Below are 26231 nucleotides of genomic sequence, written 5' to 3'. Positions count from 1 at the left end.
TCAAAGAGGACAAGAAGGGAAGGAAGTAAAGTGGGAGGGGACCATGAGAGAAGAATTGAATCACTGCCCACCTCTTGGGTTTTCTCATCATTCCCCTCCCCATCACCTCCACCTCCGCTGAGACAGATGTGGGTGCAGGCGCCTTAACGCAGTCCTGCTCAGTCTGTCACCATTCCTTACTCATTTAAGGATGGAGGGAATGAAACTCAATGCAGGGGCAGTGGGAAGCTGGCATTAGCCCAGACGCCGGCAGCATTTGTGCGCATTCCTGTTTGCCACTGTTTTAGCACGGCTGAGACCCTGTGCTTGGACAGAACGTAGGGTCGTGACACATGGCTTCTGCTTGGTAGTTTTTCCAGTCTTAGGTTAATGTCCATCACTCATGCCCCCATGCTTAAATATGCTAGAAATATGAGCAGAGGGGAGGTGGTGGGTCGAGCAGGAGTTGGATCAGGAACGCTAGACTTAAGCACTGAATCTCGTTTGTAAGATCATTGAGGAGGGACCTGCTGTGTCTCCCTACTTTGCAGGGTGGCCTTGCATGTGAGAGTCCTGGATTTGATTCCCAGTCGGTGCGTTTCACGCACAGCCATCGCCTGTCAGTGGAGGCCTGTGTGTTGCCGTGAGGCTGAACAGGTTTCAGTGGAGCTTCCAGACTAAGATGGTGAGGAATAAAGGCCTGGTGACCTGTTTCTAAAATCAGTCAGTGAAAATATCATGGAACACAGTAGTCCGCTTGACCACCAATCGTGGGAATGACGCAGGACCGGGGCAGCATTTCATTCTGGTGTGCATGGGGTCACCGTGAGCTGAGGTCTCCATGTCCTGACGACTGCCAGCAACATCAGGTTCATGATGGCTCTGTGTGTGGCACGATGCCTTGCATGGAGTGGGTGCTGAAATCTTTTTTTTTTTTTCAATTGTACTTCAGATGAAGGTTTACAGAGCAAATTAGGTTCTCGTTAAACAATTAACGTACGTATTGTTTTGTGACATTGGTTGTCAACCCCACGACATGTCAACACTTCCCCCCCCCGAACCTTGGGTTCCCCATTACCAGCTTTCCTCTGCCCTCCCACCTTCTTGTCTGTGCCCCTGAGCTGGTGTGCCCGTTTAGTCACTTTTTTTTTTTTTTTTTTATGGGCCTGTCTAATCTTTGGCTGGAGGGTGAACCTCAGGAGTGACTTCAGTACTGAGTTAAAAGGGTGTCCAGGGGCCGTACTCTCAGGGTTTCTCCCGTCTCTGTCAGATCAGCAAGCCTGGTCTTTTTTTGTGAGTTGGAATTTTATTCTACATTTTTCTCCAGCTCTGTTTGGGACCCTCTGTTGTGATGATCCCTGTCAGAGTAGTCAGTGGTGGTAGCCGGGCACCATCTAGTTGTGCTGGGCTCAGTTTGGTGGAGGCTGTGGTAGTTGTGGTCCATTAGTCGTTTGGAATAATCTAGCTTTTGTATCTTTGGTTTTCTTTGTTCCCCATTGCTCCGGATGGGGTGGGACCAGTGGAGTATTTTAGATGCCAGTTGAGCTGGATGTCCCCCGAGACAATGGTCTCCAGCCCTCAGCCCAGTAATTTGGTCCCTCAGGGAGTTTGGGTGTGTCTGTGAAGCTTGAAATAGTTTTTGACTAAATGAATGGTTGGTTGGATTAATGGCATGGCCGCTCAGGATAATGCTGGAATCATTCTCGAGAAGTGATGGATATCAAGGGTGATCACAATGGGCTTGTTTATTAGGCCTGAGCTTATGTCAGGAGCCACTGGTGCACATGAAACAGCCCGGGGCTGCCCAAGGGCAGGGCCTGTCGCCAGGGTCTCAGGTCTCTGAGGGGAGACAGGATGCCCTGCAGACACCTCCTTTTCCTTCTCCTCTGGGGCGGAAACCCGAGGGGGAAGATCCCACCCAGAAATCCTTTGTGCCTAACCTGCGTCACTTCCAGCTCTACCGCTTTTTAAACAGTCGCACACAACTAAATGAATATTTAATGGAAAGTTTGTAATGTTGATCTCAGTGTTTCAGCCTTTTAGAAACAATAGGCTCCTCTGATTTTAAAAATAATTTTGCTGATTATGGTAAACTTGGAACCAGAAAACGTTGGGGATGAGGATAAGAATCACCCCACATTTCGTAACCAAGAAATAATCCCTACTAAAACTTGGACATATTTCCTTTCTAGGCACAGTCATGCATTATCTTATCCCTGGATTATAATACTTACTCATGGAATTAAAAAGGCAGCCAGAGATATAAGAGAGTCACAGAAGTTCCAAAATAGAACCCTGGAGTTTCATTTCAGGCTCTTGGTGGGAAAGATGAGGTCTCCAACCTCTTTGCTGGGCAACACTGTGGCATGAGTGGCAGTCAGCTCTGGACTAAGAGTCAGAAAATCTGGGTGATGACCTTGGGTGAGTCACTTGACCTCTCTGAGCCTCCCCCTCTAGTGAGGCTGCTGGTATCTGTTCCACTCTTCTCAGGTGAGGTCCTAGGTTAGAAAACCCTGAGCGAAGGGGAAGGGCCTGGTTTGGAGGGAGAACAGGTCTTTGTGGTCATGGTAAGACCTGAAGGAGAAGGTGTGTGTGTTTGTGTGTGTGTCTGTGTGTGTGTGTGTGTCTCCTTTTCCAACCTGGAGTCTGTTTGATGACCCACTTGAAGGTTCCTTTCTCCTCCCTGGGGAGCCGTGATCCAAGCTATAGACTGGGGACCCTTTTACCTGTGGGTTGTGGACGATCCAAGATGGCTGTTCCCCCTGAAGGAAAGGGGTGGATGCCCCTGGACGTCACTGCGTCTGTCCCCAGCCTCCCCACCTGGGTACCTGTGTGGAGTTGGTACTTTTATTTTTCTCCTGCTACAATCCCTGTGGACTGCCTACACCCAGGGCAGCCCTGTCCTGCTGGCAGGTGGCTGACAGCCTTCACTGCTGGGCCGTGCTGTTCCTAAAGCCCTCTGGGCCATCATTTACGGGAAGGCTCTGAGGGGAAAAATAACAACCTCAGGGCTGCTGCCTTAGCTGCTGGCAGAACTGCCTGGTCTCCGCTGCTAGCATGTGGTTTTAATTTCATCTAGAATGATCAGAGAATCTGGGACTCCATCAGCAGTCATTTCTGAATGCCTGGAAGGCACAGTGATAGGTGTCGGTGAAGGGGAACAGTGAGGATACTAATATTAATATATTAACTATACTAATATTATTATCCCGTGGGAGTTTATATAGGACTTTGCAGTTTACAGTGGGCCCTGGTGGTGCAATGGTTAAAGCACTCGGCTGCTAACCAAAAGGTCATCGGTTCGAACCCACCAGCTGCTCTGTGGGAGGAAGATGTGGCAGTGTGCTTCCATAAAGATTACAGCCTTGCAAACCCTATGGGGCAATTCTCCTCTGTCCTGTAGGACCATATGAGTCAGAATCGACTTGACCGCAGCGGGCTTGGTTTGGTTTTTTTTTGCAATTTACACATTTAAAAAAACACATTACGTTTCACATTTATTGTTTTATTAAATCTTCCTGGTGGCCCTAGAGTCTTGGAATTATCGCGCCTCTTTCGCCGACGGAGAGACTGAGGTTCAGAAGGGTGGATTTGCCTGAGACCTTGTGGAAGGCAGCACCTAGGCTTTCAGATTTTGAATCCTGTGCCCTTCCTGCAGACTGTCGGTCCCAGCAACCCCCTGCCCACAGAGGGAAGCCCAACAGGTGGAATGGAGGCTGGGACTTGGAAAGTGCGTTAGTAGAGGTGCAGGTAGAAGCTGTGGGTGCCCAGGAGGCAGCAGCCTGCCATGCAGGGGGTGAGCCAAGGAGTGAGTGCTCCCCAGGGGACCAATGGTTGAGTTGAGGGCTCCAGTGGGCACTGGGAGATGGGCAGGTAGAGAAGAAGGAAAGGGCTTGCCAGGTAGTAGGACCACCTTGAGCACACACAGAAGCATGAGACAGGCAGGTAAGTTGAGGAGCTGCTGCCAAGTGAGCCCTGTGGGGATGTTTGGGGTCATGGCCTTGTCCCAGGAGGAGGAAGCCCTTTTCTACATGAGTGTGTGGATGAATTGTAAACAAACACAATGTGTAGAAATATAGATTCACCCAAACAGTACGTAGTTGCTTTACAAAGAAAGATTGGTGCAGTGTGCATTATTTTTTTTTAATTTTTATTATTGTACTTGAGATGACGGTTTATAGAACAAACTAGCTTCTCATTAAAGAGTACACATATTGTCTTGTGACACTGGTTACCCCATGAGACGTCAACCCTCTCATTTCTCAACCTTGGGTTCCCTATTAGCAGCTTACCTGTCCCTTCCTGCCTTCTAGTCCTTGCCCCTGGGCTGTTGTGCCCCTTTAGTCTTGTTTCGTTTTATGGGCCTGTTCGTGGTTAGAAACATTTTAATGGCAAATAAACACAGTGCACTTCAGAATGGTTTGATTTACTGAAGTTCCCGACTGTCTGTCAGAGCCCAGTATGGGCAGGGCAGCAGCAAGGTTGATGGCTTTCTCTCTCTCTCATGCTGCCTTTGATTTGCCAAGAGGTGTTTCCCACTTGGCTGGGGGCTCCTAGACGGTCTTTCCTTTTCTTTAGTTTTCAGTAGCTGGGCAGAGGCCCTGCCTGATTCCGTGTTTACCCAGCTGCCCTCACTTACAGAGAGGACATTAGGTCCTCCAGAGACCTGGCTCCATCTCTTGCAAGCTGGCCATTGATGGGTGATGCTGAGGTGGTGATGGCTGTTAGGCACGTGTGTCAGGTAACAGGTCCCTGACAGTCACCTGAGGAGAGCTGTGAGGAGTGAATGTCACCAAGCAAGAGCGCCCTGCATGGCCGTCATGTCCTCGTAGCCTCTGCAGGGCTTAGCCCCCATTTGGGATGACTAGACCTGAAGCGCTTGACCTTCTTGGACTCCATAACCTCACCCCTGCAGCCAGGTCTGTCTCTAGAGCATACTCTGGCCTGCCCGCTCCTCCTCTAGGCTCTGGGCCCTCACCGAGGGAGATCAATTAAGGCTGGGTGTCCACTGCCCACCCTTCCAGCCGCCCTGGGACCAGAGCCTGTCCCCATTGGGAGAGGTAGAGTGGGCCCAGTGCTGCACTTATGGGTGAGGACGTGCAAGTTCATGGACCAGGGCTTTGGGCAAGTTGGGGCTGATCTGGGTCCAGAAGCATCTCCTGACCCAGTGCTCTATCTGCTAAAAATGGGGCTTTTCTCTACCATTCTTCATCTGGGCACCCTTAAAACAACACATGGTATATTTTCCCTAGTAATTAGGCTCATTTCTTGATGATATCTTAGTCTTCTAGTGCTGCTGTAACAGAAATACCACAGTGGATGGCTTTCACAAACGGAAGTTTATTCTCTCACAGTCTAGTAGGCTAGAAGTCCAAATTCAGAGCGTCAGCTCCTCTCACCTCTGGAGGAAGGTCCTTGTCATCCATCTTCCCATGGTCTAAGAGGTTCTCTGCACAGGAACCTCGGGTTCAAAGGATGCGCTGTGCTCCTGGTGTTGCTTTCTTGGTGGTATGAAGCCCCATGTCTCTCCTCTTGCTTCTCTCTGTTATATCTCAAAAGAGATTGGCTTAAGACACTATCTAATCTTGTAGATCTCATCAATATAACTGCCCGTAATCCATCTCATTACACCATAATGATAGGATTTATAACACATAGGGAAATCACATCAGATGACAAAATGGTAGACAGTCATACAGTACTGAGACTCAAGACCTAGCCAATTTGACAGATGTTTTTTGGGGACACAATTCAATCCATGACAGATGAGCAAAGCCCTTTTTTCTAGGTATTTAAATGCACTCTGCCTCTTTGGCAGCGTTTCTCAAAATTAGAAATGCTTGTGCATGTTCACCCAGCAGCCCCACTTCTAGGGATTTATCCCACAGATGTATTACCGCGTGTGCGAGGTGGCTTATTTGCAAGGTTAGACGTTGTTGCCTTTTCTGTAGCAGCAAGAGTCAAACAACCTAAAAGTCCGTCACCAGGGGGCCATGAACAAGTTCTGGCCTGTCCAAAGCGTGGAATACCGTGCAGTCGCAAACACACACGGACGTGCTGGCACTGATGTGGGGCAATCGCCAAGATACATGGCTGAGTGAAAGAGGCAAGGTGCCGGGTGTGTCCAGTATCCTGCCACTTGTGTAAGATAAGGGAAAATAAAACGGGTGCGTGTGCTTACACACGTCTAGAGGGTCTCTGGGGGAGTCACAAGAAGTCGGGAGTTTGGTGCCTCTGGAGAGGGGCCTGTGCCGGGAGACTGTCAGTGTAAACGCTTTACCTTTTTTTTTTTTTAAACCCTTTACATTTTGATTGTTGAATCCTGTGACTATGACTTTTCCAGATATTAAAAGAAATAAAATTAAATTAATAAGAAATAGAATAAATGTGTCTTCATCTCTTGAAGGCCCTGTCCACCCCCTGCAATTACCAGCCGGCCTCACTGTTCCCAGGGGCTGCATTCTGACCACCATCTAATCACAGAATGTCTGCTTGGGTTGCACAAAGAAGGCCTGAATGTTTCTTGGTAAATGTGACTCCTAGCCCCAGGCCTGGAGCAATGCAGCCACCTCCCTCCTGTACCTCAGAAACCCTGCCATTGTCTGGGTGGGCATTTTAAATGCCTGCCCTATTATGTGCTCACTTCCTGCACTCTGACACCTTCACAGGCTTCCCCACCGACAGTATACTAGAGACCCTCAGGCTGAGTGTCCCAAGCCCTCCTGACTTTCTTCTTCTGGAGCTACGCTTCCCCCACAGCCTCCTGATGCCCCATCTCTGCGCCTTTGCTCAGGCAGTTCCCAGCTGCCTGTCCCACCTAGCAGTCCCTACGTGCCCAAATCCTACCTGACTTTCAGGGCCCCGCCTTGTTTCTACCAGGCACTGTTCTCCTAGCTCCATGGGTCTTTATCTCTTCCTCTCTACCGCATGTGAGGCGGGTCCTTGATACCCGATTCCTCATTGGTCACCTTGAGGGTGAAGTCTGCTGACCACTCACAGCCCCTGATGCGTAAGATGTTTGCCAAGGGAGTGAGTAGGCAGCTGCTGTCTTCATGGTGGTCAGCATGACCATGCCTGGGGCGTGACTAGGATTAGGACTTGTGGGGAGCAGGGCGTGTTTCACATGTGTGGACATACCCTGGTGCCCAGCACGCGGCAGGAATGACCACAGTCGCTTGCCTTAAAGCTGAGGCCCTGCGCTGAGTGAGTGCCTTGCGGGGAGCAGGGCGTGTTTCACATGTGTGGACATACCCTGGTGCCCAGCACGCGGCAGGAATGACCACAGTCGCTTGCCTTAAAGCTGAGGCCCTGCGCTGAGTGAGTGCCTTGCGGGGAGCAGGGCGTGTTTCACATGTGTGAACATACCCTGGTGCCCAGCATGCGGCAGGAATGACCACAGTCGCTTGCCTTAAAGCTGAGGCCCTGCGCTGAGAGAGTGCCTTGTGGGGGTTGTCCTTTTGCTGCCTCACAAGAACCTCATGAGGTACAGCTACTGCCATTCCCCCTTTACAGGTGAGGGAGCGGGGCCACAGCTTGTCCAGGTCACACGGCGAGAAGTGGGATGTGGGCACAGGTCTGTCTGTCTCCAGAATACCTCCATTTAATCAGCTGATTCTGCCATCTCCCCCAAATCCTGGGTGATACCGAAACCCTTGATCTACTCTCATTACCTGTCCCATTGGCCACGTGCATCCTTGTATTGTTATTCAAGTGTCTTTTCTTCCCCACTAGACATTTGCTCTTAAAGGGTCAGAGTCTTATGGAAGATACCTTGGTCTCTTCTGGACTTAGTGCATAGAAGGTGAACAAAAGGTATAGAATTATTTTTTAACTTCTTTTGGAGCTTTAGGGAGCCCTGATGGTACAGTGGTTAAGAGCTACGGCATGCTATGGCTGCTAACCAAAGGGTTGGCAGTTCAAAGCTACCAGCCACTCCTTGCAAAGCTTGGAAACCCTGGTGGTGTAGTGGTTAAGTGCTATAGCTGCTAACCAAAAGGTTGGCAGTTCGAATCTACCATGTGCTCCTTGGAAACTCTGGGGTAGTTCTAGCCTGTCCTGTAGGGTCTCTGTGAATGGGAACCAACTCGACGGCAGTGGGTTTATGCAGCTTGATACACGAATCTCAGTGGTTCAGCAGATTTCTACATCTGTAGATACCTGCAGACACTGCCGCCGTGTCAAGCTGTGGGACACTGCCAGTGCCCTGCAGACTCCTTGATCCTCCTTCCAGTCACTTACCCTTCCAAGGTAACAACAACTCACACTGTTGATCAGTTTGTCCCTTTGTGACCTTCGTCTACATGGAATCATACAGAAAGTGCTTGTTGGTGTCTGGCTGCTTCCCCTCAGCGCTGTCAGTGAGGTGCATCCGTGGGGCCTACGGCAGCACCTGGTTCTTTTTCAGTGCTGTGTAGTAGTCCACTGGTGAATGTGTCAGTTTATCCATTCTCCTGTTTGCAGGCATTTGGGTCGTGTCCAGCCATTGGCTTATTGCGGGACGGCTGTGAAAATCCTTGCTCTTGTCTCTGGGACACATGCGCCCTCGTTGCTGTTGGGCGCACACCCAGGGTGGAGTGCTGGGCCTCCCGACTCAATCTGCATTTGCAGTATCCTGGGCTGGAGCCCGGCTTACTGCTGACGGGGTCTAGGGACAGCAGGACTGTTTGGGTTCAGGATTCTGAATGTGAAAGGGACTCATTTGCTTAGTGCCAGGATGGGGTTTGTTGTTGTCGTTGGGTGCCGTCGAGCCGATTCCAGCTTATAGCGGCCCCGTGTGGCAGACTAGAACTGCCCCATAGGGTTTTCTTGTTTGTAATCTTTACAGAAGCAGATTGCCAGGTCTTTCTTCAGCGGAGCCGCTGGGTAGGTTTGAAGCACCAATCTTTTAGTTAGTAGCCAAGTGCTTCATCGTTGCACCTGGAAAAGGTGGCCACGTTTGGGGGACTCAAAAGCCAGCTAAGGAGGCTGAGCATTGATTTGTTTGTTCTCAGTTTGGGAAAAAATGGAGATGATCAAAACATGGACTGGTATGTATTTAAAAAAAAAAAAAAAGATTAAATTAAAAGGCTGAATTAATTAGGCCTGCACTGAAGGATTTTGGATTACTTTGTGTTTCCCTTTATTTCTGCCAATGGCTCCTTCCTACCCCCAGGTGACAGACAGGCACTCGATTGAGTGATTTTTCCTTCCTTGTTGAGAGATTGGCAAGAACTTGGGCCCAGGAGAAGGGGGAGAAAGGTTGAGCTGCTCCAGTGGCCTGGCTTGTTTGTGTTGATTGAAGGGGAGTGGGAATGGACGTGGGTCCCTGCCCCCTCCCGGGAGCATGTGATCCTTTGTCAGAAGGCTAACCAGGTGTCCCTGGTCACCCTCTGGCTGCTCAGTCTTGTTGATCCCCTCTGGAGAAGGGCCAGGCTGTGGGTTGCTGACCTGCAGATGTGGGTCAGCCACCCCCCAAAAGGAAGCAGCCACCCAGAGGTTACCAGAGCTGAACTGTCCCAGGAGGCGGGGGTGTCAGCCTTCCCACGTGGCTGCAGCTGGAGCCGAGGGGTAGGTTCAGAGGATCAGTTTGTGTCAGGTCCCAACCAACCAGTGAGTCGGGTGAAGATGAAAATTTCTACGTGTGTATTAAATAAAAAAAACCAAAGGACCTTCCCAGGCAGCATTAATATCCTGGAGTCCAGCGTGCAGACGGGTAACCAGCTTGAGCGCTGCGTGGCTGCAGCTCAAAAGAGTTTGCATCTGAAACTAATGAATGCAAATCTGACCTCAGGAGGATTAAAAAAGACCAAGCAAACGACTAGAGACAGCCCTGGTCTGGGTGGTTTCAGGGACTGAGCGTGGACTCCCCGCCTACCAGCAGGATGAGATGACTGGGACACAGCCTGGCAATAGTACCAGATAACTTTTCATAGTGCCGGGCACTGTTCCCATATTACCTTGTTTATTCCTTACAACTCTCTGCAGTATGTGCAGCTCTAACCCCATTTTACAGATGGAGAAGCTGAGGCAAAGCAAGGTTATGTACTTCCCTATGACACAAAGTTAGTAACTGGCAGAGCTGGAAGTCAGTAGTGGTCTGGTTGTGAGTCCCTGGCAGTCTTAACAGTGGATTTGACAGTATAGCAATGACAGTGTGAAGAGCCATTTTTTAGGTGACTGTGGGCAAACGAGGAGCCCTGGTGGCATAGTGGTTAAGAGTTCAGCTCTTAACCAAAAGGTTGGCAGTTAAATCTACCAACTGCTCCTTGGAAATCCTGTGGAGCAGTTCTACTCTGTCAATTAGGGTCGCTATGAGTCAGAATTGACTCGATGGCAATGGATTTGTGGGCAAACTTCAGCCCTCCAAGCCTCGTCTTTTCTCCTCATCCGCATGCAGGGTGTATTAGTTTCCTGTTGTTGCTATTGCAAATTACTGCAAATTTAGTGACTTAAAACAATCCAAATTTATTATCCTGTAGTTCTGGAGGTCAGAAATCCAAAATGTTGGGCTGAAAATCAGGGTGTTGGCAGGGCTGGTTCCTTCTGGAAGCTCTTGGGAGAATGTTTCCTTGCCTTTTTACTTCTAGAGGCCACTTGCATGCCTTGGCTTGTGGCTCCTTCCTCCATTTTCAAAGCCAGTGGTATAGCATCTTCATCTCTCTCTTTCCCTTTTTCTTTTTCCATCATTATATCCCCTTCTTTACATTCTCACCTTCTTGCCTCCCTCTTATAAGGAATCTTAGGATTATATCAGGCCCACCTGATAATCCAGGATAATCCTGGCATCTCAAAATCCCTTTTGCCACGTAAGATAACATATTAAAAGGGAATTAGTGAGTTGCTCTCTGAAATGTCCAGATTTCCACAGGTGGCCAAGTATAGTGACTTTGCATAGCTTTGTGCCTTGTCTGAAAAAGGAGAGTGGTCAGCCAGCGGGGTTTGGACTTGTCTTACGCTTTTCTGGAGAAGGACAGGGTAGGGCTGTGTCAAGGGAAGTGAGTGTTTACATTACTTTGAGTTGTTCTGGAGCTTTCCAGGAGTGGGTTTAATTTACTCAAGACTTCCCACTTCCTTACACTCTGATCCCCTGCCCCCTTCTGACTACTGGCTCAGCCGCCCTGGCCTTCTGATAGGAGGTGGAAAGGACACTCATAAACTGGAAGTCCTCACTTTTTTGGTTAGCTGGCTTTGCCTGAGCCTATTCCCCTGATTGGTGACCCAGTGTGTGTCAGAGTAGAACTGTGCTCCATGGGGTTTTCACTTGGCTGATTTTTTGGAAGTAGATCGCCAGCCTTTTCTTCTGAGTTGCCTCTGGGTGGACTTGAACCTTTAATCTTTTGGAGCATGTTAATAGTTTATACCACCCAGGTCATCATGAGTCAGTATCAACTCAGGAGCAACTGCCTTGTTCCCTTGATTCCTGTTGGCTTCTCGGCCTGAGACCTGGCTTTCTGGACTTGTGAAGAAGAGCTCCAGTCTGTGACCCGCCCCAGCAAGGCTCTGCCTCCCAATGTCCTGCCTTGGCCACCCCCAACCCCCCTTGCGGCTCATACCACCTGATGCTCTGACTGCAATGAGACCCACTCACGCGCCTGTCAGAGACTTTGTAAACTGCGGAAGGCCACACTGCCCAACACGAGACTTGTGAACAGCAGCTGATCCAGCTACCCTGTGCCTGACACACGCTTGGCCATGTGCAGTTCAACATACTTGTCTCATGCCTTTTGTCCATGCTGTTTCCTCTGCCCCAGAAGCAATCATTCAGCAAATCGTTTTTCAGCACCCACCGTAAGTCAATGCCTGTGCCAGAGACACGGCAGGGACTTAGGCAGATGTGGGCTCTGCTCTCTTGGAGCCAGTCTGTTAGAGAGGACAGGTGCTAAGTGAACAAATATAACCACAATTCTGTTAAGTGCTATAAAAAAAAGAATATACCAGGAAAGATGTGACTTGTCCACACTGTGATAGGCCTTAGAAGGTCACGTCAAGGTGGGGATAAAGATCTGTGGGGAGAATGAGAGAACGTTTCATTCCCCATGGTTGAACGCAGGGTGATAGAGGGTATCCTAGAGTTTCAGAGTTGGAAGGAACTGCAGAGGGCAAACTTATTGTACAAATAGCCTGGGGGTGGCGCCTGACCTCCTTGCTCTTCACAAGGGGGAAGGAGAATTAAGATCAAGAGTCCAAGGCTGATTCCTATGAGGCAGCAGAGGTCGGACATGCCTCCTTTCCCCGCCATGTTTACCAATTCTGACACCAACTGTCTCCCCCATGGCACCCTCTCCTTCTCTGCTGGGTTCAATAATTCATTGCAGTGGCCACACAGAACTCACAGACAATGCTTATGATTACGGGGTTTGTTAGGGAAGTAACAGGTTACAATTCAGGCTCAGGAACACTCAGGATCCAGTTCTTCTGTCAGGACAGCCTCTTCCCAGCCGTGTTGCAGGCACGCCTCTTCCTGGCCCCTTCGTCTCTGTCCTGCTCAGGCGAGTGTTTACAAAGCCCTTTTAGCTCTACTGATAAGTGCTCAGAGGTACCCCACTCCTCCAGCAGGCCTCGGCCCAAAGGCATTCAGCTTTCTCGCTCTGTGGGCCGGGAAGCCCACTGCACTGTCTCCTGTCAGTCTCTCCTGCTGCCGTTTCTCTGCCACTGGTTCTCTGGCTCTGCTTCCTTGGTGGTGGTGGGATCTTCTCTTAACCCATCTCTGGGATAGTTCACCTCAAGCCACGCGGGACGGCAAAACTGACCAATCCCTTCGGTGAGCCACAATTACCGTATCTGCACAAGTGACTGTTACAAGACCATGGCGAGAAAGGTCGCACAGAAGTGATACATCACACTACGCTTATTAATTCAGTTGTTCTCTTATCCATCTGAGACTTTTTGAGTGTTAACCATGTGCCAGGCGCTAGATAGGTGCCAGGGATCAGAGTTGCATGTTTAAAGACATGCTCTCTGGCCTCCAGAAGGTTGCAGTCTGTTTGGGAAGAAGACAGGTTAAGAGTAAACTACCCTACAGAGATTCCTCAGTCCGTGTTCCTGCCCAAGGAACTTCTGGCCCTGTAAGATGGGGAGCTTCCTTATTCTAGATGGTTCCAGTTGGTGACATGTCTCTGTCTTGTCAGACTCTCACCTTCTTGTTGCTCCAACCAGGTGGACTGGCTTGTGCCCTGGTGGAGTAGCACAGGACAAGCCCTTTTGCCCTCCTTAGGGTGGCCCTCTCCACACTGGAAGGTGGGTGACTCAGCCTCCATCTGCTGCCCTCACCTGCCCTTCCCTCCCTCCAGCTTAAGCACCCAGGTCGTCCAGCCAAGCTCTCAAGATGATGGGGGAGAAGATCCAGTGATGGAAAGCCTGCAGCACACAGCAGATAGCTCAATGTCAGGCATTCAGTCAGTGGACTCCAGCTCCATCAGTTGGTTGATTCTTCTTTTCCAAATCCCTACTGTGTCCCTGGCTTTTCACTAGGCTTAGAGATAGATGCCCCCACGTGTCTGTCAGTGTGTCACACTGTGGGGGCATGCGTGTTGCTGTGATGCCGGAAGCTATGCCACCGGTATGCAGATACCAGCAGGGTCACCCATGGAGGACAGGTTTCAGCTGAGCTTCCAGACTAAGACAGACTGGGAAGAAAGACCCGGCAGTCTACTTCTGAAAAGCATTAGCCAGTGAAAACCTTATGAATAGCAGCGGAACATTGTCTGATATAGTGCTGGAAGATGAGCCCCCAGGTTGGAAGGCACTCAAAAAATGACTGGGGAAGAGCTGTCTCCTCAAAGTAGAGTTGACCTTAATGACGTGGATGGAGTAAAGCTTTCGAGACCTTCATTTGCTGATGTGGCACAACTCAAAATGAGAAGAAACAGCAGCAAACATCTGTTAATAATCGGAACAAGAAATGTACGAAATATGAATCTAGGAAAATTAGAAGTCGTCAAAAATGAAATGGAACACATAAACATTGATATCCTAGGCATCAGTGAGCTGAAATGGACTGGTATTGGAGAATCATGTGGTCTACTGTGCCAGCAACAACAGCTTGAAGAGGAATGGCTTTGCATTTATTGTCAAAAAGAACATCTCAAGGTCTATTCTCAAGTCCAACGCTGTCAGTGATAGGTTAATATCCATACGCCTAAAAGGAAGACCAGTTAATAAGACTGTTATTCAAATTTACGCACAAACCACTAAGGCCAAAGATGAAGAAATTGAAGATTTTTACCAACTTCTGCAGTCTGAAATTGATCAAACATGCAATCAGGATGCATTGATAATTACCAGTGATTGGAATGGGAAAGTTGGAAACAAAGACGAAGGATCGGTAGTTGGAAAATATGGCCTTGGTGACAGAAATGATGCCAATGATCGCACGATAGGATTTTGCAAGAGCAACAACTTCTTCATTGCAAATACCTTCTTTCACCAACATAAACAGTGACCATACACATGGACCTCTCCAGATGGAATACAGAGGAATCAAATCGACTACATCTGTGGGAAGAAATGATGGAAAAGCTCAATATCATCAGTCAGAACAAGGCAATGGACCAACTGTGGAACAGACCATCAATTGCTCTTGTGCAAGTTCAAGTTGAAACTGAAGAAAATTAGAACAAGTCCACGAGAGCTAAAGTATGACCTTGAGTATATCCCACCTGAATTTAGAGACCATCTCAAGAATGTATTTGACGCGTTGAAAACTAATGACCGAAGACCAGACAAGCTGTGGGATGATATCAAGAACATCATACATGAAGAAAGCAAGAGGTCGTTAAAAAGGCAGGAAAGAAAGAAAAGGCCAAAATGGGTGTCAGAAGAGACTCTGAAACTTGCTCTTGAAAGTCAAGCAGCTGAAGCAAAAGAAAGAGATGAAGAAGTAGAAGAATTGAACAGACGACTGTGAAGAATGGCTTCAGAGGACAAAGTAAAGTATAAAAATGACATGTGCAGAGAGCTGGAAGATAGAAAACCAAAAGGGAAGAACACGGTTAGAATTTCTCAAGCTGAAAGAATTTCTCAAGCTGAAAAAAGTCAAGCCTCGAGTTGGAATAGTGAAGGATTCTATGGGGAAAATATTAAATGATGCCAGAAGCATCAAAAGAAGATGGAAGGAATACACAGAGTCATTGTGCCAAAAAGAATTGGTCAGTGTTCAGCCATTTCAAGAGGTAGCATATGATCAGGAACCGATGGTACTGAAGGAAGAAGTCCAAGCTGCACTGAAGGCATTGGCGAAAAACAAGGCTCCAGGAATTGATGGAATATCAGTTGAAATGTTTCAACAAATGGATGCAGTGCTCGAAGTGCTCACTCATCTATGCCAAGAGATTGGAAGACAGGTACCCAGCCAAGTGACTGGAAGAGATCTGTATTTATGCCTATTCCCAAGACAGGTGATCCAACAGAATGCAGAAATTATCGAAGCATATCTTTAATATCACACACAAGCAAAATTTTGCTGAGGATTGTTCAAAAGCGACTGCAGCAGTATATTGACAGGGAACTGCCAGAAATTCATGCTGGATTCAGAGGAGGACGTGGAACCAGGGATATCATTGCTGATGTCAGAGGGATCCTGGCTAAAGCAGAGAATACCAGAAGGATGTTTACCTGTGTTTTATTGACTATGCAAAGGCATTTGACTCTGTGGATCATAACAAATTATGAATAACATTGTGGAGAATGGGAATTCTGGAACACTTGATTGTGCTCATGAGGAATCTTTACGTAGATCAAGAGGCAGCTGTTTGGACAGAACAAGGGGATACTGATTGGTTTAAAGTCAGGAAAGGTGCGCGTCAGGGTTGTATCCTTGTACCATACGAATTCAGTTTGTATTCTGAGCAGATAAACCTAGAAGCTGGACTATATGAAGACAAATGGGGCATCAGGATTGGAGGAAGACTCATTAACAATGTGCTATATGCAGATGACACAACTTTGCTTGCCGAAAATGAAGAGGATTTGAAGCACTTACTAATGAAGATCAAAGACCATAGCCTTCAGTGTGGATTACACCTCAACATAAAGAAAACAAAAATCCTCATGACTGTACTAATAAGTAGCAGGATGATAAACAGAGAAAATATTGAAGTTGTCAAGGGTTTCATTTTACTTGGATCCACAATCAACACCTATGGAAGCAGCAGTCAAGAAGTCAAAAGATGCATTGCGTTGGGCAAATCTGTTGTAAAGGATCTCTTTAAAGTGTTGAAAAGCAAAGATGTCATCTGAAGACTAAGGTGTGTCTGACTCAAGCCATGATATTTTCAGTTGCATCATATGCATGTGAGAGCTGGACAATGAATAAGGAAGACCGAAGAAGAATTGACACCTTTGAATTGTGGTGTTGACGAAGAATATTGAATGTACCATGGACTGCCAAAAGAACGAACAAATCTGTCTTTGAAGAAGTACAACCAGAATGCTCCTTAGAAACTAGGATAGGAAGACTGCGTCTTACATACTTTGGACATGTTGTCAGAAGGGACCAGACCCTGGAGAAGGACATCATGCTTGGCAGAGTACAGGGTCAGCGGAAAAGAGGAAGACCCTCAATGAAATGGACTGACACAGTGGCTGCAACAATGGGCTCAAGTTTAACAATGTTTGTGAGTATGGCGCAGGACCGGGCAGTGTTTCGTTCTGTGGTATGTAGGGTCACTATGAGCTGGAACTTAACTCGATGGCACCTAACAACAACAGAGATAGATGAATGAGGTGTGAGGACACAGGAACAAACACTGTCAGAGCCCACCCTGTTAGTACTGTGGCGTGAACACAGTATGGGCTGGCCCTCGGGTGAGGCCATGACATTTGGAATGAATCATGAATGAGGAGCCAGCATTACCAGGAGGACCAGGGCAGGGACCCAGTTGCCCAGGACCCTGGGGCTTTCTGCAGAGGAGTCAGGACTGCATCCCATGGCCAGATCCCGACACGTTCTGATGGGATCTTAGGTCAGGAGGTGGAATTTGGAGAGGGTTGAAAATAAATATGAAAATAAGCTACACTCTGGTTCTCGCTTCCTTGAGCATTGTTTGAATATGAAAAAAATCATTGGGGTTCTTCACCGCTCATCATCCTCGCTGCAGCTCTGTGAGGCCAGCACGGACTCACCCTTTTTTCTCCGCCTTTCTGGAACCCAGAGTGCTCAGAGACCTGAAAGATTCTTCCCAAGTCTGCAGCAAGTTAATTTGCTGCGGGGCAAAAATCTGACCTGAATTGCTGTGAGACTAATTATGGTCTTTAAAAATATCTCACCTACAGCGACTAGTAATAGATTTCTCTGTAGAAATACCCTGTGTCTGATTTTGGGGTGCTGCCCCGACACTCTGGGGGGCGTCATACCATATACAGTAGAAGCACCGTAATCCTCTCTAAAATCTGAACAACTCTAAATTTCTACACTTATCTGTCCTAAGACCTTGGCTAAGGGATGGTGCACCTGGACACTAATCCCAAAAAACATATTCACAGGGGCCCAGTACCTGCCCGGGTCACAGCTTGCGTGATAGCGCTGAGAATCCAGCTCAGCTTCCCTGACTCAGAGCCTGGGGACAAAACGCGGACACCGTGGCCGGGCCCCTTCGCAACCTGTCGGGGAATGTGTCGGCAGAGAGACAGGATGAGGAGACAGGTCTGGAGGGACCTGCTGACAGTGGGCCACAGGGAGGGAGGTGGGACAAGTGCTTGGCTCTGCTTTCTGTCCGATCTGCAGCCTGGATCGGGGTGGACGGGACGGGGAAGGGTGAGGATGGAAGAGGCAGAGAGATTTTAGGAAAGAGGAAGCCTTTGGCTTTTTCCGTTGCCTTCAGCTCTGCTCTTCCAACTTACTTACTTTCTTTTTTTAAATAATTTTACTTTTTTTTGGTTGTCGTGGTTGAAAATATACACAACAAAATACACACCAATTCAACAATTTTTACGTATACAATGCAGTGATATTGATTACATTGTTCGAATTGTGTAACCATTCCCATCCTCCTTTTCCTAATTGTTCCTCCCCTGTCAACATAAACTCACTGCCCTATAAGCTTGCTACCTAACCTTTCCAGTTCCTGTTGCCAGTTTGATCCCATGTAGATAGTTCTTTAAAAGAGCACAGTGCTCAAGGCAGACATTCTTTACTAATTAAACTATTGCTTGGTTTGAAGAAGACTTTAGGGGATATTTTTGGCTTTAAGGTTTAAAGATTATCTCAGGGTAATACTTTTGGGGGTTCATCCAGCCCCAGTGGCTCCAGAAGTCTGAACTCCACGAGAATTTGGAATTCTGTTCTGCATTCCCCCCTTCCCCTTTTGGTCAGGATTCTTCTATAGAATCTCTTCAAACTGTCACACATCCCAATCAGTCAAAAACTTTCTCAGCATGCACTCCCACTATATGGACATCGACACAGCTGTCATTTTATACATGTGTTACCTTAGTGCTGAGATCTCTGGGTGGCTCACACGGTTTGCACTCAGCTGCTAACCTAAAGATTGGCAGTTCAAACCCACCCAGCAGTGCTGCAGAAGAAAAGGCCTGGCAATCTGCCTCCATTAAGATTACAGCCAAGAAGACCCTATGGAACAGTTCTACTCTGTAACACCTGGGGTTTACCATGACTCAGAATCAGCTCAGTGGCAACAAATTTGGGTTTTTTGATTTTACCTTACTGTTATCACCGTGCACGTAATAAAACTGACACCGAAACCAGAAGTTAAAGGATGAGCAAAAGGTGTAATAATTTTAAAAAATAATTTTAGTTTTGTCGATGATCCAAAAACCTTCTGTTCATATGCCTGATTAGTTTTAGAAACGGTGCTTTAATGAATGCTCTGCCGTAGAGCAGTTGGAAGGCCTGGTGCCGCGTTGGGTTTATTCAGATCCTTGGCTGACTGGCGGCTCTGCCTGAAAGAGGTCTCTGGCCAGGCCACGTCGCTGCACACAGAGGACACGTATCAGTGCCTTTCTTCCTAAATCGGGTTACTCATTTTTCCATCTCATCCGCCCAGTATGCAAAGGATTTGTTGAAATTTGGCTAATATGTTTCCGTCCTCTCTGATGCCAATCAGATGTTTTTGCGAACTAAATGGGAGGTATTCTGTTCTAAAGTTCTTAGCACAGGAGTCCAAAATCCATGTAAATTCTTTGGAAATTTTTTAGCAGATTAGAGCATTCTGCTAGGACATATTTTAGGGGTTCAGGTAGGAGAGTTTTTACTGGTGACAGACTTATTTTTTGGTAACAAAATCCTCCAACAGTAGAAACATTTCCAAACAGACTTTTTCAGAATGCTGTGTCCCAAGCCTGGGTTTCTTTCAAAGAGTTGTTGCTTCCTCATTCGATGTTTTAACATGCTTTCACTGTGAGCAGGCAGATTAAACATGCTTAAAGGTGTTTTGAAAAGCTCTAGGAAGCATATCTCTGACAGCCAGTTGTCAGAGAAAAAAATGGGCAAATATAGAACAGATTTTTTTGTGTGTGAAAGAAACTGTGTAACCCAGTTGTTGGGTTTGACAACTCTTTTTGCTTGCTTTTCTTCAAGATAACCAGTAAATCTCTGATACAAAATGTTTTCTGAGTCATTTCCCATCTTACTAGAGATTTTATAGAAAATTCTACTGTCCTTAGTGTTTTAAGTTTTTTATTGTGAAAAATTTCAAACATACACAAAAATAGAGCAAATAGGATAATGAGTTTCTTCTACCTGTCCATCACTGGCACCAACAGCTCGCAACATTCTGCCAATCTTGTTTCATCTTTCTTCCCACCCCCTTTTTTAGAGTAAGTCCCCCAACCTCATGTTATTTTTTTACCCCTAAATACTTCAGGATGGAGTCCCTGGGTGGTGCAAATGGTTAAGCACTGCGCTATTAGCTGAAAGGTTGGTGGTTTGAATCCACCCAGAGGCACCTCAGAAGAAAGGCCTGGCAATCTTCTGAAGGGTCAAGCCTTGAAGCCCTTATGGAGCAGCTCTGCTCTGCACATGTGGAGTCGCCGTAAGTTGGAATCTACTCAACGGCAATTAGCAACAATGCAGCCCTACTTACTTATTAGGACCTCTCAAAAACTTTTTTAAAACAATTATTTTTGAAATAATTATAGACTCACAGGAAGTTGCAAAAATAGTGCATAGAGTCCCATTTACCCTTCACATAGCTGCCCTCAGTGGTGACATTTATACAGCTGTAATTCAATATCTAACTGACATTGGTACATAATATTAACTAGACCACAGTTTTCACCGTTTTCTTTTTTTTTTTGAATTCTTTTTAATTGTACTTTAGATGAAGGTTTACAGAACAAACTAGTTTCTCATTAAACAGTCGGTACTCATGTTGTTTTGTGACGTTGGTTGAAACCCCACGACATGCCAACGCTCTCCCCTCTCGACCTTGGGTCCCCTATTACCAGCTTCCCTGTCCTCTCTTGCCTTCCAGTCCTTGCCCCTGGGCTGGTGTGTCCCTTTAGTCTAGTTTTGCTTCATGGGCCTGCGTAATCTTTGGCTGAAGGGTGAACCTCAGGAGTGACTTCGTTACTGAGCTAAAAGGGTGTTCGGGTGCCGTACTCTCGGGGTTTCTCCAGTCCCTGTCAGGCCAGTAAGTCTGGTCTTTTTCTGTGAGTTAGAATATTGTTGTACATTTTTCTCCAGCTCTGCCCGGGACCCTCTATTGTGATCTATGTCAGAGCAGTTGGTGGTGGTAGCCAGGCACCATCTAGCTGTACTGGACTCGGTCTGGTGGAGGACGTGGTAGATGTGGTCCATTATTCACCATTTTCTTATGCGTTCTTTGTGTGTGTGTGTGTGTAGTTCTGTCACATGTATGTTGTTGTTAAGTGTTGTCGAGTCGGTTCCAACTCATAGTGACCCAGTGTACAACAGACCAAAACACTGCCCGATCCTCTGCCATCCTCACAATCATTATGCTTGAGCCATTGTTGAAGCTGCTGTGTCAGTCCATCACGTTGAAGGCCTTTGTCTTTTTCACTGACCTTCTATTTTCCCAAGCATGATGTCCTTGTCCAGGGACTGGTCCCTCCTGATAACGTGTCCCAAGTATGTGAGACGAAGTCTCACCATCCTTGCCTCTAAGGAGCATTCTGGCTGTACATCTTCCAAGACAGATTTGTTCATTCTTTTGGCAGTCCATGATATATTCAGTATTCTTCGCCAATACCGTAATTCAAAGGTGTCAGCTCTTCTTAGGTCTTCCTTATTCTTTGTCCAGCTTTCCAATGCATATGAGATGACTGAAAACACCATGGCTTAGGTCAGGTGCACCTTAGTCCTTAAAGTGACATCTTTGCTTTTTAACACTTTAAAGAGGTCTTTTGCAGCTGATTTGTCCAATGCAGTGCTTTGTTTGATTTCTTGACTGCTGCTTCCATGGGTGTTGATTGTGGGTCCAAGTAAAATGAAATCCTTGACAACGTCATTCTTTTCTCTGTTTATCATGATGCTGCTTATTGGTCCAGTTGTGAGGATGTTTGTTTTCTTTATGTTCTTAATGGTTACATGAATGTACAGAATCTATACATGTGACAGTGTGAATAGCAGCAGAACATTGTCACATGTATAGATTCTGTAGATTCATGTAACCACCACCACCATAAAGATGCAAAGCTGTTTTATTACCACAGAGGAACTCCCTCACGCCACCCCTTTATATTTGCACCTAGTCACTTGTCTTGGTCCTCTGCCACCCACTACTCTGTTCTCTATCTCTATAATTGTGTCTGTTTGAGAATGTAACAGAGTGGAATCATGCAGTATGTGGCCTTTTGACATTGGCCTTGTGGCCCATCCAGGTTGTTGCATGTGTCAGTGGTTTGTTCCTTTTTATTGCTGAGGCGTATTCCACAGTCGGGGTGGACCAGAGCTTATTTAACCTTGCACTTATTGAAGGACATTTGAGTTGTTCCCAGGTTTTGGTTTTTACAGATACAGCTGCTGCGAACATTTGTGTACAGGTTTTTGTGTGAGCATAAGTTTTACTTTCTCTGGAGTAAATGCCTAAGTGTGTGATAGCTGGGTTACGTGGTAGTTGCGTATTCAGTTTTATAAGAAACTTCCAAACTGTTTTCCAGAGTGGTTGTACCATGTTATATTCCCACCAGCAATGCATGACAGAACCAGTTTCCCTGCATCCTCAGTGGCATTTGGTGTTGTCACTTTGTTATTTTAGCCATTCTGTTGGGTGTGTGGTGATTTCTTATTGTTGTTTTAATTTCCATTTTCCTAATGGCTAATGATGTTATACATCTTTTTGTGTACTTATTTGCCACCTCTGTCTCCTCTTTAGTGAAGTGTCTGTTCATATCTTTTGCCCATTTTCTAGTTGGATTGTTTTTACTGTTGAGTTTTGAACAGTCTTTATACATCTTAGATGCTAGTCATTTGTTGGCTATGTGGCTTGCAGATATTTTCTCTCGCTCTGTAGCTTGCCTCTTCCCAACAGGATGTTTCACAAATGTAAAAGTTTTTAACTTTGATGAAGCCAGTTTGTGAACTTTTTCCTTTTATGAATCATGCCTTTGGTATCAAGTCTAAGAACTCTTTGTCTAGCCCTAAGTTTCAAAGATTTTCTCTAATTTTTTTTCTAGAAGTTAAATCCATTTTCTAAAATCTAAATCCAGGATCTTTACTGAATTAATGTTTGTAGTGTGAGGTTTAGGTTAAGGTTCATTTTTTTTTTTTTGGTCTGTGGATATCCAGTTGTTTCCAGCACCATTTGTTGAAAAGATTGTCTTTTCCCCACTGATACTTTTATTTTTACGTACGCACCATGCCACTGTCACACCTGATAAAATTGACGGTAATTCCTTTATATTATTTATTTTAAATATGTCTTTTAATCTTTGGGTCGTTAGCATCAGGACCCAAATGAGGTCCACATGGTGCATTTGGTTATAATGTCTCTTATTCTATGTCTTCCAGTGCCCAGCGTGGTGTCCAGACACCTCTGGACATGTTAGAAAGATGACTCCAGCATGCCCTTAGGCAGGGATGGATCACTCAGTAAGCAAGGTTGGTATAGGCTTAATTGTGCTTACTTACTAATCTGTAGTGCACAATTTCACCTGGGTTTCACCACGTCAACAATGTTAAACCCAGGTGAAATTGTGCACTACAGGTTAGTAAGTAAACACAACTAAGCCCGTGCCTACCTTGCTTACTGTAAGCCAGTGCATTACTGTGCTTACTGATTAACCTGCCCCTGCTCTCAGGGCCCTCTGCGTGACCCTGGCAGAGGTTTAGCATTCAGTCAGTTAAGAAAATAATGGGCACCTGCCAGCACACGCGGGCTCCTGAGCTGCATTCCCACTGCCTCAGGGTGCCAACTGCATTGAAAAGGGGGAGCTACAGAGGCCCTTTCCCTAGTGAGCAATGGGCTGCATCAGCCAGCATCACCCTGAGGCTACACCCAGGCAGCATCCCGCTTGTTCCTGGGGCCTGGACAGGCAAGAGACCCTTCCCAGGTAGGTGCCTGTACTGAATGTGAAATGATTGGACCCTGTTACCCATCTCCCCACAAACACCATGAACTACTTGCCAGGGTCTAACATTATGTGAACTGTACAGTGAGTACATTCGAAGGCCTTGGTGTGCTGCCTGGTGTCTGGGAGCAAGGTGACCAAGTGATTGATGGCCGTTGAGGTGCTGTTGAGGGTCTTTATGCCTCCGTCTCTTGGGTGCCAGGGCTTGTATATCTGTGATTCAGAATACTGCTTTATGTATTTTTTGGTGATATTATAAAAACCCTTGAGCCATGTGGTGCTACCCTAGGGTGTTATAAAACCAAATTCCGAATCGTTCTCATTTGAAATGTGGATGATGTTACTTATTTCAGAGTTGCTGTGAGAAAAAACATGAGATAACATTTGGGAAATGGTTTGTAAACCCTGAAGGCTGCCTAGAGTAAGGGAGCAGTATGGTTGGTCCCAGGGTCCGATGCAGAGACGGCTGAGCACGGGCCAAGCTGCAGAGCTCCTGTCGCCATGACTTCCCGCTGCCAAGGAGCACCTTTTTCCCCTCTGCAAGGAGAGCCTCCAGGTTGTGAGGCTGTGGTAGGGCCCATATCCTGGGAGGAAGCCCCAGAGAGGGAGGGGCAGTTTATCCTGACCCTTCTTGGGGGAGGTGGGAGATGTGTTTATAGGATCTGGCTTTGTATCCTGGTTCTTTGATTTGGGGAGTGTCACCCACCCACACTGAATGAACTTCTGAATTAATGCCTGCGTTGGGGACAGAAGAAACTCTGTGTCTTAGCTAGTTAGTGCTAAAACCAAACTAAACTAAACCCGTTGTCATCAAGTCAATTCCGACTCATAGCGACCTTGCAGGACAGAGTAGAACTGCTCCATAGGGTTTCCAAGGAGCGACTGGTGGATTGGAACTGCTGACCTTTTGGTTAGCAGCCGAACATAACAAAAATACCACAGTGAGTGGCATTAAAAAACAGACATTTATTTTCTCACAGGTCTGGAGGCTAAAAGTCTAAATCAGGGTCTTGGGCATGTTTTCGATCCTTTCTGCGGGCTCTCCTGGTTTCTGCTGACTGCCAGTGATCCTTGGCGTTCCTTTGCAGCTTATAGATGCATCCGTAGTGGCGTCTCTCCCGTGTGTGTGTGTGTGTGTGTGTGTGTGTGTGTGTGTGTGTGTGTGTGTGTGTGTGTGTGTGTGTGTGTGTGTGTGTGTGTGTGTGTGTGTGTGTGTGTGTGTGTGTGTGTGTGTGTGTGTGTGTGTGTGTGTGTGTGTGTGTGTGTGTGTGTGTGTGTGTGTGTTCTCTTTTTATAAGAGGCCACTCAGAGGTGATTAGGTTTAGGACCCACCCTACTCTGCCATGGCTCAATTAACATAACAAAAGAAACCCCTGTTTCCAAACAAGGTCATATTCACAGGTAAAGGGATTAAGGCTAAAACAGAACTTTTGGGGGGGGGGCACAATTCAACCCCTAACACTGTGAATATTGAGTGGCGCTCTTAGAAGAGCATTTGAGTGTGACTAAACAAAACCCCAGGCCTTCAGCTGCCCCAGGCCTTCCAGATTCCATAAACTGCAGTAGATGCCCTGGCCAGCGCCTGCTCACTGGGGAGGCCTTGGAGCTGCTACGGATGCCCCATCCAGGGATTCTCCCCACAGGGCTTCTTAGTCCGGCCCTAAGTCACAAATGGAACAGCCTTCGACACCCCTCACCCTCCAAGAAAAAAAAAAAAAAAGGGAAGGCATTAATTTAGGAGTATCTGTGCTTCTTCCAGCCCCTCAGTTCCCTGTGTTTATTTAAGTTGGGATGGTGGACTAAGATGATGATTTACAATCCAGATCTTTTTTAGGAATTATTTTTGGTACTGGTTTTCAATTTTGCAGCCATACTTACAGGCGATATTATTAGACGTGTCGCTGTGTCTCTTTTTCAGAGCTTGCCACCAGTCTTTATATAGACACCTTTTCCATTTTTGAGTTTCTTTATATAGATGCCTTCTCCATTTTTGAGTTTTTCACGTCGATTCATCTTTTGGTTGGTGTGTTAGAGATTATTTGTTTTCATAGGAAAATAGCAAGGTGAAGAGCTGTCCCAGTGTAAAAACTTAGAGTTGAGAGCAGGTATGGTGTGGATGGGAACAGAGGATGCCAGAGAGATTGGAGAGGAGCCCAGAAGCAAGAAGGCCCCTGTATCCCAGGGTCAGGCTGCGGGCCCAGGGAAGCCTTCTGTCTGTGTCAGTATATTCCAGGCGAGAAATCAGCTCTTAGACTTGGGACAGCATCATCTGTCTGACCTCAGGATTCAGGCCCAGATGGCTTGGTTTTGGGGTTTGGCCACTTTATGGGTCAGGCAGCAGAGACCCTCAGGGGCCCGGCGAAGCTCTGACTAGTTGGTAGTGGGCCTGGGACTCCAGCTGGGCCCAGGGTTTTTTCCACAGTGTCCACACTACCTGCTTCACATCTTCTAAAACTGCTCCTCTGTCTCACCAGCTTGTCACTTGGTTCCTCTGGTTGCGCCTCAGCTTCTTGCCAGAGTGTGCAATAGGGGCCGACTTAGTCCTCCTGGTCCTTTGTTGCTGGGAGGAGACTCAGTGACCCTGAGGGTGGTGTTTACCAGCCTGTCAACAGGTGGCAGCACTCACAGGGATGCTGCTGTCAGGGCTGTAGGGGTGGAGGAAGGGCCAGCCCTCCCCAGGGGCTGTTCTCAGGTGATCCTGACAGGGCAGCTTCACTTTTAGAAATTGTTCTCAGTGTCTGGCCTGGAATTGGTTCCTGTGTGTAAACTTCTGAAGGGAACCCAAC

At 47.1% G+C, this 26231-nt stretch overlaps 1 protein-coding gene across 1 annotated transcript in view; it reads left to right on the top strand.

Moving 5' to 3' along the window:
• Positions 1-26231, top strand: part of TMEM184B (transmembrane protein 184B) — a 60866-nt gene that overhangs the window by 5196 nt on the left and 29439 nt on the right. The gene's annotated exons all lie outside the window — the stretch shown is intronic.

This window comes from Elephas maximus, chromosome 4, assembly GCF_024166365.1.
Source record: "Elephas maximus indicus isolate mEleMax1 chromosome 4, mEleMax1 primary haplotype, whole genome shotgun sequence".
NCBI classification, from domain to species: Eukaryota; Metazoa; Chordata; class Mammalia; order Proboscidea; family Elephantidae; genus Elephas; species Elephas maximus.
This window is presented reverse-complemented; position numbering and strand designations above follow the sequence as displayed.